At 40.1% G+C, this 19238-nt stretch overlaps 1 protein-coding gene across 1 annotated transcript in view; it reads right to left on the bottom strand.

Annotated features, from left to right (window-relative positions):
• Positions 1 to 19224, bottom strand: part of UIMC1 (ubiquitin interaction motif containing 1) — a 191757-nt gene extending 172533 nt beyond the window's left edge. The window contains exon 1 of the mRNA XM_082622707.1: positions 19138 to 19224. The gene's annotated coding sequence lies outside the window, so the exon portion shown is untranslated. The remainder of the gene's footprint in view (positions 1 to 19137) is intronic.
• Positions 19225 to 19238: the final 14 nt, after the last annotated feature.

Genomic DNA, 19238 nt, shown 5'->3' with positions numbered 1-19238 from the left:
CATGCCATAACTACTGAAGCCTGTGCACCTAGAGCCTGTGCTCTGCAACAAGAGAAGCCACAGCAATGAGAAGCCTGCGCACTGCAACGAAGAGCAGCCCCCACTCGCCGCAACTAGAGAAAGCCTGCGTGCAGCAACGAAGACCCAACGCAGTCAATAAATAAATTAATTAACTAATTAAGTTTATTTAAATAAATAAAGAAAGAAATTTTTTTAAAATAAAATAAACAACAAGGCCCTCCTGAATAGCACACGGAACTATATTCAATATCCTGTAATAAACCATAATGGGAAATAAATAAATAAATAAGCTACAAGGATATATTTTATAACACAGGGAATATAGCCAATATTTTATAATAACTATAAATGGAGTATAACCTTTAAAAATTGTGAATCACTATGTTGTACACCTGTAACTTATATAATATTGTATATCAACTGTATCTCAATTTTTAAAAATTCCATCCCCTTGGGGAAAAAAGCCTAATTTTTAAAAATTTCTTAAATTGAAAATAAATAAATAAAATAAACTGAGTCTTAAATTGGTAACCACATAAAGAAAGGATTACTTCAAAGACTTTACAACATAGTATTTTGACTGCACATCCTAAGTGAGACACAATCCAAGAACAAAAAGATCTACAAAGAAATTTTAAACTTTCCTCAGCAGCTTTATTGTTTGTAGTAATTTCAGATTTATCATTTTAGACTGTCTTTATATTGTAGGTTAAAGCAAAGAAATAATTATGTTAATGATATTAGGAATCAACATTTTCATTGAGAGAAATATACTATTTAAATTATATATAACATATATATTTTAAAAATCAGGGACTTCCCTGGTGGCAGAGTGGTTAAGAATATGCCTGCCAATGCAGGGGACATGGGTTTGAGCCCTGGTCCAGGAAGATCCCACATGCTGCGGAGGAACTAAGCCTGTGTGCCACAACTACTGAGCCTGCACTCTAGAGCCCATGAGCCACAACTACCAAGCCCACGCGCCTAGAGCCTGTGCTCCGCAACAAGAGAAGCCACCACAATGAGAAGCCTGCACACCGCAAGGAAGAGTAGCTCCCACTCGCCACAATGAGAGAAAGCCCGCACACAGCAATGAAGACCCAATGCAGCCAAAAATAAATAAATAAATAAATTTTTTTAAATAAGTAAAAATAATAAATAAGGAAACCAAATAAAAATACCCTAATGTTAAAATTGAATGGATAATACCAATATGAACTAATTATTTTTAATGTGTATCTTTAAATTCTATCCACCAAAATGGACTAGAAGCAATGTCTCCACATTAACAAAAGGTTTTCTATCATCCAGATTGTGGTGTCTAATATCATTCCCCACTAAAACTGAACAAACAAACAAACAACACAGGGCTCCTTAAAAGAATGTCTGAATCAAAGTCTGGTACTTGGAAAAGCACAAGATGAATCTGGAGCAAAAGAAAAAAAAACTGTTGGAATGATGATCAGTCAGAGGCCAGATTTATGACTGTTTGAGGCTCAAAAAGAATAAGTCCTTTTCCCTTCACCCTCTTCCATTCCATCCACCATCTTTCCCCTCCTTTCCTGAACAATTCAGTTCTAAAGCAATTAGTTGGTACAAAACAAGATAGGCATTTGTACCTGGGATGGGAAGAGCTACACTAACCAAGAATGTAATGATGGAGCCTTTGAAGGGGTAAGGAGAGTGTCCATGTGAGAGAGTTGCCAGGTGAGGAGAGTAGAATCCATAATGGGGTAAAAAGAACATCCTGGAAGAACAGCTGCCTAGAGCAAAGTATCAGAGTGTGACCAGTGTGAGCAGTTTGTCCACACAGGGTGCCAGCCCAGCTTGAGATGTCAGAGCCTGACTGGAGTGAGGAAGTTTCCCCCAAGGAGGGGCAGCCCATTTTGGGATACGGATTCTGAGCAGGGTAAGAAAAGGTGATACAACATGGGATGTATTAGTGCCCTAGCTCTGTTTACTGAGAAGGCCAGGGAGCACCAACACGCCAATGACAATGAGCACACCCAGTGCCGAGTCTGTGGCTACTAAATACCATTTTCCACGAAAATGATCTAAGATTCTTTGGAGAAATGGCTGACTCCATTCCATTATATGGCTGGAACAGGTACAGTATGAGATGAGCCTGGAGCATCTTGTTATGCCAAAAAGCAAAAAGTAATGAGGAAACTGTGAAAAGGACAAAGGAGTCAGCTCAAAGGAACTTCCACTGGCCACATCTGGGAAAATCTGAGCATCAAAATAAATAATAGTGGGCTTCCCTGGTGGCGCAGTGGTTGAGAGTCCACCTGCCGATACAGGGGACACGGGTTCGTGGCCCGGTCCGAGAGGGTCCCACATGCCGTGGAGCGGCTGGGCCTGTGAGCCGCGGTCGCTGGGCCTGCGTGTCCGGAGTCTGTGCTCCGCAACGGGAGAGGCCGCAGCAGTGAGAGGCCCGCATACCACAAAAATAATAATAATAATAATAATAGTAACTGATTATAACCCACTGAATAAAATAGGAAACCATGAGCCCATTTGTATATAAAAGAATAAATGGAAAATTTGATGAAGAACAGGATATTTAATCATGGCTTTGAAGTAATTTCCCACAATATACTTATTGATTACAAGCAGTCATTATTGATTATAAATTACAAGACTAATTTTGCATCATCAGTAATAAAATATATCAAGGTTGTATACTATGTGAAAGGATACAATGATAACACAGCATCACTTCTCTAATATTTCTACCAGAGATACATAATCTGAGAAAATACCAAACTAAAACTGAAGAACATTCCATAAAATAACTGGCCTGTAATCTTCAAAAGTGTCAGGGTGATGAAACATAATGAAAGTCTAAGGAACTGTTTCTGAGGGAAAGAAATGAAATATATGACAACTAAAAGCAACACATGATTCTAAACTGGAACCTTTTGCTACAAAGGACATCATGAGGACATTTGGCAAAATTCAAATAGCTAATTTCCTGATTCTGATGGTTGTATTTTGGTTATTTGGGAGAATATCCTTGTTTGTATGAAATACCACCAAGGTTTTGAGAAGGATGAGACATCAGATCAGCAACTCCTCTCAATGGTTCAAGAAAGGTTCTTTGTACCGTGCTTACAACTTTCCTATACATTTTGGATTGTTTCAGAAGCAGGAGGGGATTAAATCAAGGATTCTGTTAATTAAAGATTAAAACACCTTGAATCAATGAAAAAAATCAATTATTCCCTAACAATACTTTTCAAAAAACAGAAAAAAACCCATTTCTGCCCAAAGTAGATGGTTAAAGAAGTTCTTACTTTAAAAATTAGTAATTAAAAGTAAAGAGTTAAGCATTTATACCCCTTTCACAGTAGGAAATACATTTCAGGGTAATTTACTAGTCCCAGTTCATGAAGGAAAGCTCTACCACACAGTAGTATGCCAGCTAATAAAGCACAGAGAAATAAAATATAACTTTACAAATCCTAATTAAATTATTGATTCAGCAAGGCTTATCAGCTGATGTTTAAACCATTATGTGAATGGTTGCTAGAGAACTGTATAAGCATTGAATGCCAAAAAACACCACAAAGATACTTTCTGATCACAAGGGAGGAAAAAAGTACATAATGGAGAGATCAAACTGCTACCACCATAATCCAGTGGTCAATCTTAGCTTCACTATTGGTGAAATAACCAGGTATTATGTTATTACATTTTTCAGATGTGATTCAACATTAATCATACAACATTTCCTAAGATGTAGTCTAGCCAGCATGTTTAACTTAAATACACTAAGTGTTTAGATATAACTTACAGTTAAAGGAAAACAGAACCAATAGAGATAAAAGCTACACATCACCACAAAAAAGCCACCAATGCATCTCAAACTATCTGTGACAGAGGACAAGATTTGTTTTGTTTGTTAATTTCCAACCCTTACAGCCTGGTCTTAGTGTGCATGACTAGTATGCAGCTTGTACCACATGTACTTCACCACAAAAGTCCAACAACATGTGAAATGGACTATACCCTGACAACCCACTGATTGTGCCACTGGATACTGTGGCAACAACAAATTTGCTTAAAAAACTTCTAGATGATTCCCCTCAATTTCTGTACTTACTACCTTAGTATAGATTGTTAAGAAGAGCTCATGGACCATCACCAGACCACAAACCATATATATTGACTTTTTTTTTTTTGGCCCACACACCACGTTGGCTTGTGGGATCTCAGTTCCCTGACCAGGGATTGAACCCGGGCCACAGCAGTGAAAGTGCAGAATCCTAACCACTAGACCACCAGGGAACTCCCTCACAAACCATATTTTTAGATAGACTATTTTTTAGAACAGTTTAGATTCACTGAAGGATTGAGCACAAGATAAAGAGATTACCAATCCTTTTTTTTTTTTTTTTTTTTTTTGGCCACATGGCATACGGGATCCTAGTTCCCCAACCAGGGATCAAACCCATGCCCCTTTCATTGGAAGCATGGAGTCTTAACCACTGGACTGCCAGGGAAATCCCTACCAACCCATATTTTAAACAGCATTTTCCTAGGAGAAAGGGCAAAACTGAAGAAGATCAGTCCTAATACACAGTAAAACCAAGAATCCACAGGATCAAGGTAACATGCCAATATCTTATCTTCTTGCCAGGAAAAAATCTAAACCCTCTTGGGAGTAAGATAATATAAACAAAAACATCTCACATTTTTCCCCCAAAATGTCCTGTACAATGAAAACTTATGAGACATGCTAAAAAAAAAAAAAGAATAAAACAAACACTAGAAATACATTTCTATTCAACAACTGAGGGAATTCCCAGGCGGTCCAGTGGCTAGGACTCCATGCTTTCACTGCCGAGGACCCAGGTTCAATCCCTGGTCGGGGAACTAAGGTCCTGCAAGCCGAGCGGTACAACCAAAAACAAACAAACACCAAGTGAGTCAGATTTTGAGAATTGTCAGAAAGGGACTTTAAAATAACTATTATTAAAATGTTCAAGAGAATAGAAGAAATAGTGACAGATGGTAACTAGACTTATCATGGTGATCATTTTGAAATATATACCAAATATCAAATCATTATGTTATACACTGGGAGCTAATATAGTGCTATAGGTCAATTATACTATTGTCTATGTCTTATGATAGCCATGTGTTGGCTATCGTACATATACTATTTATGATAGCCAAGACATGGAAACAACTTAAGTGTCCATCAATAGATGAATGGATAAAGAAGATATGGTACATATATACAATGGAATACTAATCAGCCATAAAAAAACAAATGAAATAGTGCCATTTGCAGCAACATGGATAGACAGACCTAGATATTATCATACTAAGTGAAGTAAGTCAGAAAGAGAAAGATTAATACCATATGATATCACCTATATGTGGAATCTAAAATACGACAAAATGAACTTATCTTCAAAACAGAAACAGACTCACAGACATAAAGAACAGACTTGTGGTTGCCAAGGGGGAGGTGTGGAGGGATGGATTGGGAGTATGGGATTAGCAGATGCAAACTATTATATAGAGAATGGATAAACAACAAGGTCCTACTGTATAGCACAGGGAACTGTACTCAATATCCTGTGATAAAACATAATGGAAGGGGCTTCCCTGGTGGCGCAGTGGTTGAGAATCTGCCTGCCAATGCAGGGGACAAGGGTTCGAGCCCTGGTCTGGGAAGATCCCACATGCCGCGGAGCAACTAGGCCCGTGAGCCACAATTACTGAGCCTGCGCGTCTGGAGCCTGTGCTCTGCAACAAGAGAGGCCGTGATAGTGAGAGGCCCCGCGCACTGCAATGAAGAGTGGCCCCCACTTGCCACAACTAGAGAAAGCCCTCGCACAGACACGAAGACCCAACACAGCCATAAATAAATAAATAAATAAATAAATAAATAAATAAATAAATAAAAACATAATGGAAAAGAACATGAAGAAGAATGTATATATATGTATAACTGAATCACTTTGCTGTATAGTAGAAATTAACACATTGTAAATCAACTATACTTCAATAAAATAATGTTTTTTTTAAATCTCAGAGAAAAAGAGATTGGCTTTGTGCTTACCAGAGGTGGAGGATGCAGGGAGGAGGAACTGGATGAAGGCAGTCAAAAGGTACAAACTTCCAGTTGTAACACAAATAAGTACTAAGGATGTAATGTACAATATGATCAATATAACACTACTATATGTTACAAATGAAAGTTGTTAAGAGTATATCCTAAGGGTTCTCAACACAAGGAAAAAAACTGTTTTATCTTACATTTTTATCTATATGAGATGATGGATATTTACTAGACTTATTATGGTAATTATTTCATGATATATTTAAGTCAAATCATTATGCTGTACACCTTAAACTTGTACAGCCTGTATGTCAACAATATTTCAGTTATAAAAAGAAAGAAAATAGAAGAAAAGTTGAGAAATTCATCAGATATCAGGAGTCTAAAAATAGAAAATGGAAATTCTAAAACTAAAAATTGCTATATCCAAAACTAAAAATACCACAGGTGGACTTAATGTAGATTAAACATAGTAGGACGGAGGATTATTGAAGTAGAAGAAATGACAGTAGAAAATATCCAGACAGAAGCACAGGAGAAAAATACTATGGAATATACTTAGCATGTAAGAGACTTACAGGACACGGTGAAAAGTTCAAATATATATGAGTAATAGGAGTCCTAGGAGGAGAGAAGACAATAGAACAAAAATGAAATTTAAAGAAATACTGGATTAATTTAAATATTTTCTTTAAGAATTCACATATTTTTCAAAAATTTTCCTAAACTACAAAAGATATCAAACCATAGATTCAAGGAGTTCTCTGAACCCCAATCAGGATAAATATAACAAAATAAATAAATATAATAAAATACAAGGACATATCATACCAGAGTGCTAAAAGCAATGATAAACAGAAAATCTTAAAAACAGCCGTATATAAAAGATACATTATGATCAAAGGAACATGAATACGATTCATGACTAACATTTCAACAGAAACAATGGAAAACAGAAGTGGAATGCTTCAGAATGAAAAATAGCACTTTACATTGATGGAAAAGGGACTTCCCTGGTGGCACAGTGGTTAAGAATCCGCCTGCCAATGCAGGGGACACAGGTTCCAATGTCTCCACATCTTTGTATTGCTGGTGGGAATATAAAATGGTATACCCACTGTAGAAAACAGTATGGCCATTCTTCAAAAAGATAAACATAGAATTTCTATATGATCCAGCAATTCCACTTCTAGGTATATACTTAAGAGAATTGAAAGCATGGATCCAAACAGATATTTGAACACCAATGTTCACAGAAGCATTATTTACAATAGCCAAAAGGTAGAAGCAACCCAGTGTCCATTGATGAATCAATGGATGGATAAACAAAATGTGGTACATACATACAATGGAATATTATTCAGCCTTAAGAAGGAAGGAAATTGTGATACATGACACAACATAAATGAACCTTAAAAACATCATGCCGGACCGCCTGGAGGGGTGGGATAGGGAGGGTGGGAGGGAGACGCAAAAGGGAGGGGATATGGAAACATATGTATATGTATAACTGATTAAATTTGTTATAAAGCAAAAAAATAAAATAAAATAAAATTAAAAAAAAAAAAAAAAAAAAAAAAAAACCATCATGCCGGGACTTCCCTGGTGGTCCAGTGGTTAAGAATCTGCCTTCAAATGCAAGAGACATGGGTTCGATCCCTGGTGGGAACTAAGATCCCACATGCTGTGGGGCAACTAAGCCTGTGCACCACAACTGCTGAGCCCGCGTGCTCTGAAGCCCTCGTCCCACAACAAGAGAGAAGCCCGCGCGCAGCAAGGAAAGAACCCTCATACTGCAACAAAGATCCCGCGTGCTGCAACTAGGACCTGACGCAGGTAAAATAAAAAAACAACAACAACAAATTATGCTAAGTGCAATAAGCCAAACAAAGAAGAACAGATATTGTATGATTCTACCTATATGAAATACCTAGAATACTCAAATTCATAAAGACAGAAAGTAGAATAGTGATTACCAAGGGCTGAGAGTAGGGGATAATGGAGAGGTAAATGGGTACAGAGTTTCAGTATGGGATAATGAAAACGTTCTGGAGATGGATAGTGGTGATGGTTGTACACAACATGAATGTGCTTAATGCCACTGAGCCGTACACTTAAAAATGATTAAAATAGTAAACTTTATGGTCTGTATACTTTACTAGAATGAAAAATAATTAATAAAGGCAAAAGAGGACATTTTCTGACAATAAAAGTTGAGAGAATTCCCATTTGCAACAACATGGATACACCTAGAGAGTATTATGTTTAGAGAAATAAGTCAGACAGAGAAAGACAAACACTGTATGTCATCACTTATATGTGGAATCTAAAAAATAAAACAAATAAATGTATATAGCAAAACAGAAACAGACTCACAGATATAGAAAACAAATTAGTGGATACCAGTGGACAGAGGGAAGTGAGGTGGGGCAAGGTAGGGATATAGGATTAAGAAATACAAACTATTATGTATAAAATAGATAAGCAACAAGGATATATTGTACAGCACAGGGAATTATAGCCATTATGTTGTAATACTTTAAGTGGAGTATAATCTATAAAAATACTGAATCACCATGCTGTTCACCTAAAACTAATATAATATTGTAAATCACCTATACTTCAAGTTAAATTTTTTTAAATGTTAAAAAACTGAAAGAATTCATCATGAGCAGACCTGCACTATAAGAAATACTAAATGAAATTCTTTAGTCTGAAGGAAAATAAGCCAGATGGAGACATGGAACTGCAAAACAGAATGAAGAACACCTGAAAGGGTGACTACATAGGTAAATACAAATGAATATTGGAAATGAATATTGACAGTTTAAAACAACAAAGAAAATAATGTCTTGAGGAATTTAAAATATACACTGAACTAAAACATACAGCAACGATAGCCCAGAAAGCACAAAGTGTTAGAGTTAAACTATTTTAAGTTTCTAGCATTGTTCAGGAAGTGTGAAAAATACTCATTTAGGGTAGATTGTAATGAGTTCAGAATGCATATTATAATCCCTAGAGTAACCACGAAAAGAGTTATTAAATAATAATCAAATATCTAAATAGTTAAATAATAATGAAAAAGAATAGAAAGTAGAATGATAAAACATCATTGTTCAATACAAAGGAAGGCAAAAAAAATGGAACGAAGGAACAAAGGACAGAAAGAACAAACAAAATAAATAGCTAAATGGTAGAAGTAAACACACTGTATCAGTAATTAAATTAAATCGAAATGAACTAAAACACTAAATAAAAAACACAGATTGTCAGACAGGATTTTAAAAATCCAACTATATGCTATTTACAAGGGACACACTTTAAATGTAAGGTCATCAAGGTTAAAAGAACACAAAAGAACAGGATGAAAAAATAGGTGCCATACAAATACAAACAAAAGAGAGCTGGCTTAGCTAAATCAATATCAGACAAAACAGACTTTAACATAAGAAGTATTACTAGAGATAAGGAGACGCATTACACACTGATAAAAGTGTTTGTCTGGCTGAAAAATATGACTTTCCTATTAGTATATTTAGAACTTAAATATAAGAAGCAAGGGACTTCCCTGGTGGTCCAGTGGTAAAGAATCCGCCTTCCAATGCAGGGGACGTGGGTTCAATCCCTGGTCAGGGAACTAAGATCCCACATGCCACAGGGCAACTAAGCCCACGCACCTCAACTAGAGAGCCCATGTGCCATAAACCACAGAGCCCATGCACTCTGGAGCCCACCCGCCACAACTAAGACCCAACGCAGCCAAAAATAAGAAATAATTATTTTTTTAAAAAAAGAAATATAAGAAGCAAAAAATAACAAAACCAAAAAAGAAAAGTAGGGCTTCCCTGGCGGCTCAGTGGTTGGGAGTCCGTTTGCCAGTGCAGGGGACAAGGGTTCGAGCCCTGGTCCGGGAGGATCCCACATGCTGCAGAGCAGCTAAGCCTGTGCGCCACAACTACTGAGCCTGCACCCTGGAGCCTGTGAGCCACAACTACTGAGCCCACGTGCCACAACTACTGAAGCTCGTGTGCCTAGAGCACATGCTCTGCAACGGGAGAGGTCACTGCAATAAGAAGACCGTGCACCGCAGCGAGGAGTAGCCCACACACACTGCAACTAGAGAAAGACCGCGGAGCTGCAAAGACCCATCACAGTCAAATATAAATAAATAAATTTATTTTAAAAAAAGTAGACAAATCCACAATCATTGTTAGTGACCTGAACACACACACACGCCCCTCAGTAATTGATAGAACTAGTCAAAACTCAGTAAGGATATAGAAGATCTGAATACACTATCAATTACATTGACATAATTGAATATTTATACAACACTATACCCATCAACTGCAAAATACGTATTCTTTTCAAATACAAATGAAATGTTCACCAAATCGACCACATGCTGGGCCGTAAAACAAATCTCAACAGTCTTCAAAAGACTGAAGTCTTATACAGTATGTTCTCTGATCACAATAAATTAGAAATTAACAAGAAATCAAGAGAGGAGACTTCCCTGGGGGTCCAGTGGGTAACACTCCAAGCTCCCAATGCAGGAGGCCTGGGTTCAATTCCTGGTCAGAGAACTAAGATCCCACAAGCCGCGTGATGTGCACACACACACCAAAAAAGCATATAAAGAAAAAAAGACATTAAATTCCCTAGTACCTAAAAAATATCTACTTCATGGAGGATGCTTAATAAATGTTTCATGGAGGATGCTGAATAAATGTTTAATGAATTTAAAAAGTAGGGCAAAATGAAGGACAGAATGAGAAGGTGTGACATACTTCTAATACCATTTACACCAACTAGGTTGGCAAAAGCTAAAGAAGTTGGACAGTACCAAGTGCTGGAGAGAATGAAAATCAATGGAAACTCTTACAGTTTGCTGATGAGAATATAAATTGATACAACCACTTTAGAAAACAATTTGGCATTAGCTTATAAAGTATAACATTCACATACCCTACCACCTTACAATTCAACTCCTAGGTGTGAACCCTAAGCTCCTGTCCAAGTGCCCCAGGAGATAATTATAAGAATGTTAATAGTAGCTCTGCTCACTATAGCAAAAACTGGAAACATCTCAAATGTCCATCAATAGTAGAAAAGATAAGGCAATTATAGTATATTCACACAGTAAAATACTAACCCACAGTGAAAATGAATGAACCATAGTTGCTTGCAACAACATAGATCTTAGAAACTTAGTGTTGAATGAAAAAGGAAAATCACAGAAAAAAAATACAAACAGTATGATACCATGCTTATGAAGCTCAAACACAAACAAAATTAAACAATATGTTGTTTAGGCATATACATAATTTTTTAAACTATTTATTTATTTATTTTTGGCTGCGCCGGGTCTTAGTTGCAGCAGGCGGGATCTTCGTTGCAGCATGCAGACTCTTCATTGTGGCATGCAGCCGGGATCTAGTTCCCTGACCAGGGATCAAACCCGGGCCCCCTGTATTGGGAGCACAAGTGTCTTACCCACTGGACCACCAGGGAAGTCCCTATAATTTTTTAAAGCAAGGAAATTATAAATACAAAATTCAAAATAATGGTTAGGAAGAGATGGGGTAATAGATAATGTTCTAACTCAGATTGGATGATGACTCCATGAGTGTTCATTATATTTTCATTCTTTATAATTTACATGTAATGTTTTATATGTATTAAATATGAACTTAAAATACTTTTTAAATAAAGAAAAAGCAGTAGAAAGGGTGATAGGAGCATGGAGAAATGAGTTGTTCACTTCTTCCTAGAAGAGAGGAGAAGTTAAGGAGAATTTCATCTAGTAGGTGTGTCAGGGGTCCCCAGGTTCAGTGATTCACTAGAAGGCCTCACAGGACTCAGAGTATAATTGCACTCACAGCTATGATATACTATAGCCAAAAGATACAAACAAAAATCAGCGAAGGGAAAGGGGGCATGGGGCAAAGTCCAAAGGAAACCAGGCACAAGCATCCAAGAGTCCCTTCCCAGTGGAGTCACACAGGATATAATTAATTCCTCCAGCATGACTATAATACCACTTCTGAAGTGTTGTCTACCAGGGAAACTTGCCAGAGTCTAGGAATCCAGGGTTTGTATCAGGGGTTAGTCGTGTGGGCACTCTCTGCCTACCATGTACCAAAATTTCAGACTCCCATAAGGAGAGCAGGTGTTTAGCATAAACCATATTGCTAGCACAGTTTAGGCTCAGTGATCCACTCCTATATGTTAGGGTAGTTAGGAACCCTCCTCAAATCCAAATTCCCAGATGCTAGCCAAAGGCCAACCTTGAAAGCAGGACTTTCAAAGGATAGCACTCTCAGTCCTGCTTTATCAACTTTTTTCTGCATAGTAAGTAATACTGTGGCTGATATTTGAGGTGAAACTTCAAGAAGTATGTCAAATGGACAAGGTAATATGGTGGAAGGGCATTAAAGGTAAAGGTAAAGAGGTATGAAAAGATGCCCCAGTCGGGGAACAAACCACAGCGCTGAAGTCCTTTCAATATGGGTGGAGCACAAGGCACTTGGGAAAATATCAGAAGAAGGAAGTGGAGAGGGAAAGAGTCAGACTATAATGCGCCTCTTACACCACAGTGGGACATTTTAACTTTGTCCTGCAAGCAATGGGGAGTCATTAAAGTACTGTAGGTGAGGGAGTATAGTACAATGCCTGTCTGAAACAGACTGCTTGTGTCCTCCCAAAATTAAGATGCTGAAATCCTAAACCCCACTGTGATGGTATTAAGAGGTGGGCCCTTTGGGAGGCGCACAGGTGATGAGGGTGGTACCCTCATTAATGGGATTAGCGCCCTTATAAAAGAGACCCTAACAGAGCTCCCTCACCCTCTCTGCCGTGTGAGGACGGAGGGAGATGGCTATCTATGAACCAGGAAGAAGGTCCCCACTAGACACCAGAGCTGCCAGCTTCAATCTTGGACGTTCCAGCCTCCAGAACTATGAGAAATAAATGTTTGTTATTTAATCTACTCAATCTATGGTATTTTGTTATAGCAGCCCAAATGGATTAAGACACTGGCACATAATGTAGTCGGTCCTAAGTAAATCCTGTTGATTTCATGTGACTTAAACTACTATGCCAGTTCAATATCTGTATAGATTTCTTGGCAATCCTTCAGTAGAGATGGTGGAACTTCATCGATCCTTTTAGACCACTCTAGATTTCCTTAGATACATTAAACTAGACTGCATCACTCTGATCCATAATCAAATGCACAGACTATTAACTGAAACTGGTTCTAGGAATTGTGGGATCTAAAACTGGTTCTAAAAAAGCAGGATTTAGGGGGCTTCCCTGGTGGTGCAGTGGTTAAGAATCCGCCTGCCAATGCAGGGGACACGGGTTCGAGCCCTGGTCTGGGAAGATCCCACATGCCGCGGAGCAACTAAGCCCATGACATGCATCACAACTACTGAGACTGCACTCTAGAGCCTGTGAGCCACAAGCCCGTGCTCCACGACAAAGAAAGGCCACCACAATGAGAAGCCCGCGCACCGCAACAAAGAGTAGCCCCCACTCGCCGCAACTAGAGAAAGCCCGCATGCAGCAACGAAGACCCAACACAGACAAAAATAAATAAATAAATAAATAAATAAAATTTTTTTAAAAAGCAGGATTTAGGTGATAGGGTCTTCCCCAAATGGAGACTAAAACGTAGTATCAGGCTTCCCTGGTGGCATGGTGGTTGAGAATCCGCCTGCCAATGCAGCGGGCACGGGTTCAAACCCTGGTCTGGGAAGATCCCACATGCCGTGGAGCAACTAAGCTCGTGCACCAAACTACTGAGCCTGCGCTCTGGAGCCCGCGAGCCACAACTACTGAGCCCGCGTGCTGCAACTACTGAAGCCTGCACGCCTAGAGCCTGTGCTCCACAACAGAATCCACCACAATGAGAAGCCCACGTGACGCAACAAAGGGTAGCCCCACTCCCGCAACTAGAGAAAGCCCGCGTGCAGCAACGAAGACTCAACGCAGCCAAAAATAAAATAAAATAATTAATTTTTTAAAAAGTATTAAAAAAAACGTAGTATCAATTTGTTAAACTACCAGGAAAATGTAGCTTTCAGAATAAACTGGTACAACTACCATTTATTATGCGCCAGGCAACGTGCTAAGTAGTTTATAGAGATTGTTTTGGTTAATCTTCACAACCACCATTTAAGATGGGTATCATTTTCTCATTTACAGAGGAAGAAGCAGACTCACAAATGTGAAATAATTTACCTATGGTCACATAGGTCATGGGTGCAGAATGGAGCAGTTGATGTCAAGCTGAGTACCTCACAGCTTTAACTGACTGCCTGTTTTTTTTCTCAGAGATTATTGGGGTTAATCCCCATCCTGCTTGCCTCAGACATCATCCGGGTCCAGAACATCATAGCCATCCGTTGCACCTCATATGGCTCTGAATATCCACCCCTCCTTCCCCAAGGCAACTTGGCAGGGCCTAAAATGGTTGAATCCCTAGACTGCCACTAGAGTGATGAGAAGAAGCAGTCTTATCTGTTTACCCTAACTTGCCATACAGATATGCTCATTTTTTAAGTGGGCTATGACAGAAAAAGTTGGGAAGCTCTACTTGAATCCAGTCTAATCCTCCTCCTCTCAAAATCCTCTGGAAATCCCAATCTATGATCAGCAAACTCCATTATACCCTCAATTTGTCCTTGGAAAGTCACTTTATTAAAACTTGGCATCCCCTGAAGACACTGCTTCCCTGTATGCAGCCTTGAAGACACTGTAATAAAAATGACCCAGCCTGAGAACAGACTAGGATTGTAGCAAAGATGTATCCCCCCAGAGTGAAGGCAAGTCGTTTTCTACAGGCAACTGTTTTCCACAATTTCCCTCAGGAGCACCCATGCTGTTTTGGATTAATCTCAGGTTCGAATCGAATAACACTTGTTCATATCCTGTTAGTAAAACCTAATCTATGGCCACTTGTAACAGCTGGAGATGTGTTTGCAGAGCTGAGAAGTAGAAAGCATCATATGGGGTAACCCAGAAACCATCATGATCCCCACAACTGTGGCTTCTTTGTCCCACCCTATGCACACTAGCCTTGGTTGCTGTATTACTCATGTTTTGTTTTGTTTTGTTTTAATTTTCTGTTTTATTTTATGATGCTTTGACATCTTGGGGCCTTGCAGACCAGGATGGAACTGCCTCTCTCAGGGTTTGCTAACTCCTAGAGACAGAAAGCCACCTACCTTCAAGCACACCTTTCATATGCAAACCAACCAATCCAAACCAGTATCCCTAACCACCTCCTTTATGGACTCTCATACACAAAACCAATATTCTCACTACCCTAAATCACCCTAGGGCCAGGTACCAGAAAACTAGGGACCACTCCTATGGCCCAGAGCCCTGTTGAAATTTTTCAAACTAGTCAACCCAACCTCTTACCTTGCCTCACCCATTCCTTCCTGAGGAAACCACAGTAAAGGCTCTGGGCAATGCTCTCCCCTCACACCTTCTGCATCCTGACCAACCTTAGTGCTTCCCCATATGGCCCTGCATGGGCCTCTTGGGAACTGCACATAATAAAACTTTCAATGGCATTGAACTCCTGTGTCATCACTCAGTCACCTCTATAAATTAAGTCCTGGGCACAATCAAAACAACTGTCACTTCCATTACAGCAGTTAACATATACTCTCTGATATCATGTATAAGTAGATACTTTCATCTCTAGAATTTAATCTCCCTGAGAGTAGGAACCATATTTTATTAAAAAGCTCTGTAGGACTTGCCTGGTGGCGCAATGGTTAAGAATCTGCCTGCCAATGTAGGGGACATGGGTTCAAGCCCTGGTCCGCGAAGATCCCACATGCTGAGGAGCAACTACACCCGTGTGCCACAACTACTGAGCCTGTGCTCTAGAGCCCACAAGCCACAACTACTGAGCCCACGTGCTGCAACTACTGAGCCCGCGTGCTGCAACTACTGAGCCCACGTGCTGCAACTACTGAAGCCTGCGCACCTAGAACAACAAGAGAAGCCACCACAATGAGAAGCCCGTGCACCGCAACGAAGAGTAGCCCCCGCTCATCGCAACTAGAGAAAAGCCTGCGCACAGCAACGAAGACCAAACAAACAAAAAAGGAATATAAAAAAATAAATTAAATAAAATTTTAAAAATAAATAATAAATAAAAAGCTCTTTAGTGTGGGGTTTGCATGCCCAAGAACACACACACAATCAGTGTTTATTCAACTGAAATGTTTGCTGAAGTGTGGCCAATTCCTGTCCCTTCACAAAGCCATTTCCCTTGGATTGTTCTTCTCCCATAGCAACAATACACAGTAGAACATGTTGAGAAGTGGTTCTCATTTTCCACAGGGAAGAAATAAAAAAGCCCCACAAATACAAGGCATCACCTGCACTGCTGGATCCCAATAAGGAGTCCAGGCCTGGACCAATATTAGAAGCATTTACACAAAGCAGAAAAATGGTGACACGGGCTGTTCAGACACTCGGTGCTGTAGCTCAGGATTCTGCCTCAGTGACACAGGGGACAAATAGTGACAGCATTCATTGGAGAATAAATGGAAGTTATTTTCAGCATCTAATTGGATTGGGAGTGGGGAACTGGGGATTATTTATTATTATTTCCAATAATGTATAGCATCTTAAGTATCCCATTCTCAAGATTTGCTCCACTGTGCTTAAAAAATACATATGCTTGAGTTCTGGGACTTTGACAAAAATGCCCTTTATCCCTTGGTATTTCTACCTGAACAACTCATGCTATGCAAATATGAGTAACTAGAAATCTTCTTTAAGATAAATAAGTAACATATAGTCATCAGTTTTTAGGCTGGTCATCTGGTATTGGCAAAAAGACATGGATTTGCAGTCTGAAGATCGGTGTGTTCAAGCACACCAGTGACTGGGCTCTGTCACTAACTAGTTGTGTGACCCTGATAAAAACCTTCACCTCTCTGTCTTTATCGTCAAATAAGAATCTATCATAAGAGAACCACCCTGAGGATTAAACGTTATAATGTACGTTAAAGGTGTTTCATAAACTATAAAGCACTCACAAACATCAGTCATCTATTGCATTGGAAGCTCCAGAGCCTGGCATGAGGCCTGACACAGAGCTGGTGCTCAGTATTTGTAGTGTAAATGAGTAAATACCACTGATGAGCTGTGTGATCTCAGGCAAGAAAAATCTCTCTCCTCCTCCTCTTCCTCCTCCTCCTCTGATACCACTGTCCCCCTTGTTCACTGAACTACAGCCATACTGTCCTTTTTCCTGTTCCTCCTATACAGCAAGCTCAGTCCTGCCTCAGGGCTTCTGCTGTTTCCTCTGCCTGAAACACTCTTCCCCAGCTCTTTGCATGGCCATCCCCTTCTCATCAGTCAGGTCTTAGGTCAAATGTCATTTCTTCAGAGGCTTTCTCTTACCACCCTGACTAATGTTCCTCCCCTATCATTCACCCAATATATATTCCTGTTTTATTTTCTCCTCCTGTTGACTTGTTTATTACACTCTCCTTCACTAGAATAAAAAACACTCTACTAGAGATTCCCTGTCTTGTTTACCACTGTATTCCAATGCCTAAGACAACATCTAGCTCATAGAAAACTCGCAACAAGCGTTTGAATAAATGAGGTTGGAATAACTTAATATCAAAAGTTTCATTCATTCAACAAATGTTTTGTATGTACCTATGAGGATTCAGGCTCTATTTCAATGTGCTGGGGATTCAGCTGAGAACAAAACAGACAAAAATTCCTGCTTTCTTGGGGCTTGCCTTCCAGTGGGGAAACAAACAATAAACAAGATAAAAAGCGAAGTACATACTATATCTGATAATAAGTGTTAAGGAAAAATAAATAAATAAAGCAGTAAAGGAGGATATGAAGTGTGTTTGGAGGGGCACACAGAAATGCAAGACTGAGCCATGAGGCTATATGGGAGAAATACATTCCAGAAGGCCAGGGTAACTGGGACAGGAATGAAGGGATTGGAGGCTAACAAAATAGAGGATGACATCAGGGAGGTTAAGAGAAGGCAGATTGTATAGGGCCCTGTTGGCTAACCCAAGGGCTTTGTCTTTTACAAAGAGTAAAATAGGGGACCTCCCTGGTGGCGCAGTGGTTAAGAATCTGCCTGCCAATGCAGGGTACATGGGTTCGATCCCTGGTCCGGGGAGATCCCACATGCTGCAGAGCAACTAAGCCCTTGTGCCACAACCACTGAGCCGGTGCTCTAGAGCTGGTGAGCCGCAGCTACTGAGCCCACGTGCCACAATTACTGAAGCCCACACGCCTAGAGCCCATTCTCCACAACAAGAGAAGCCACCGAGGGCTTCCCTGGTGGCGCAGTGGTTAAGAATCCACTTGCCAATGCAGGGGACAGGGGTCCGCGCCCTGGTCCAGGAAGATCCCACATGCCACAGAGCAACTAAGCCTGTGTGCCACAACTACTGAGCCTGAACTCTACAGCCCACGAGCCACAACTACTGAAGCCCACGTGCCTAGAGCCCGTGCTCCGCAACGATAAGCCACCTCAATGAGAAGCCCACGCACCGCAACGAAGAGTAGCCCGCCGCTCGCCACAACTAGAAAAAGCCCACGTGCAGCAACAAAGACCCAACGCAGCCAACAATAAATAAATTTTTTTAAAAAAAGAGTAAGATAGTAAAGTTTTGGAGAATCTGAGCACCGGGGTGTCATGATATGGCCTGTTATAAGAGGATCGCTGGGGCTACTGTTTTGGGAATACCTGAAGGGTAAGCGAAGGGACCAGTAAGGATGCCACAATAACCACAGCCAAGACATAGTGGCTCCGGAAGACTGGGGAAGGAGCAGGTGCGGGGTTGGAAGATTAAATTTTGGCTTTTGACAGTTACTTTGGAGTGGAGTTTAGGGGGAGGTCTAGGCTGGGGGTCAGCAGCTGGAACTCAAATGGCAACAATGTTGCCCTGCTAGTGAAATGAAGAAGATATTCCCACATAACAGAGCCTTCATGCGAAAGAAATGAGGTGTCAAATGCTGACCGGAGCAAGGTGAGAACCCTGAGCCAAGGACTGCACGAGCCTGTCCCGGAGGGAGGTGTATGCCGTGGAACCGGCGACCGACTTCCGAATCTACCGCACAA

Source organism: Mesoplodon mirus (assembly GCF_964341445.2).
Source record: "Mesoplodon mirus genome assembly, chromosome: 5".
Classification (NCBI taxonomy): domain Eukaryota; kingdom Metazoa; phylum Chordata; class Mammalia; order Artiodactyla; family Ziphiidae; genus Mesoplodon; species Mesoplodon mirus.
Note: the sequence above shows the minus strand (reverse complement) of the source record. Positions and strands in the feature narration are given on the sequence as shown.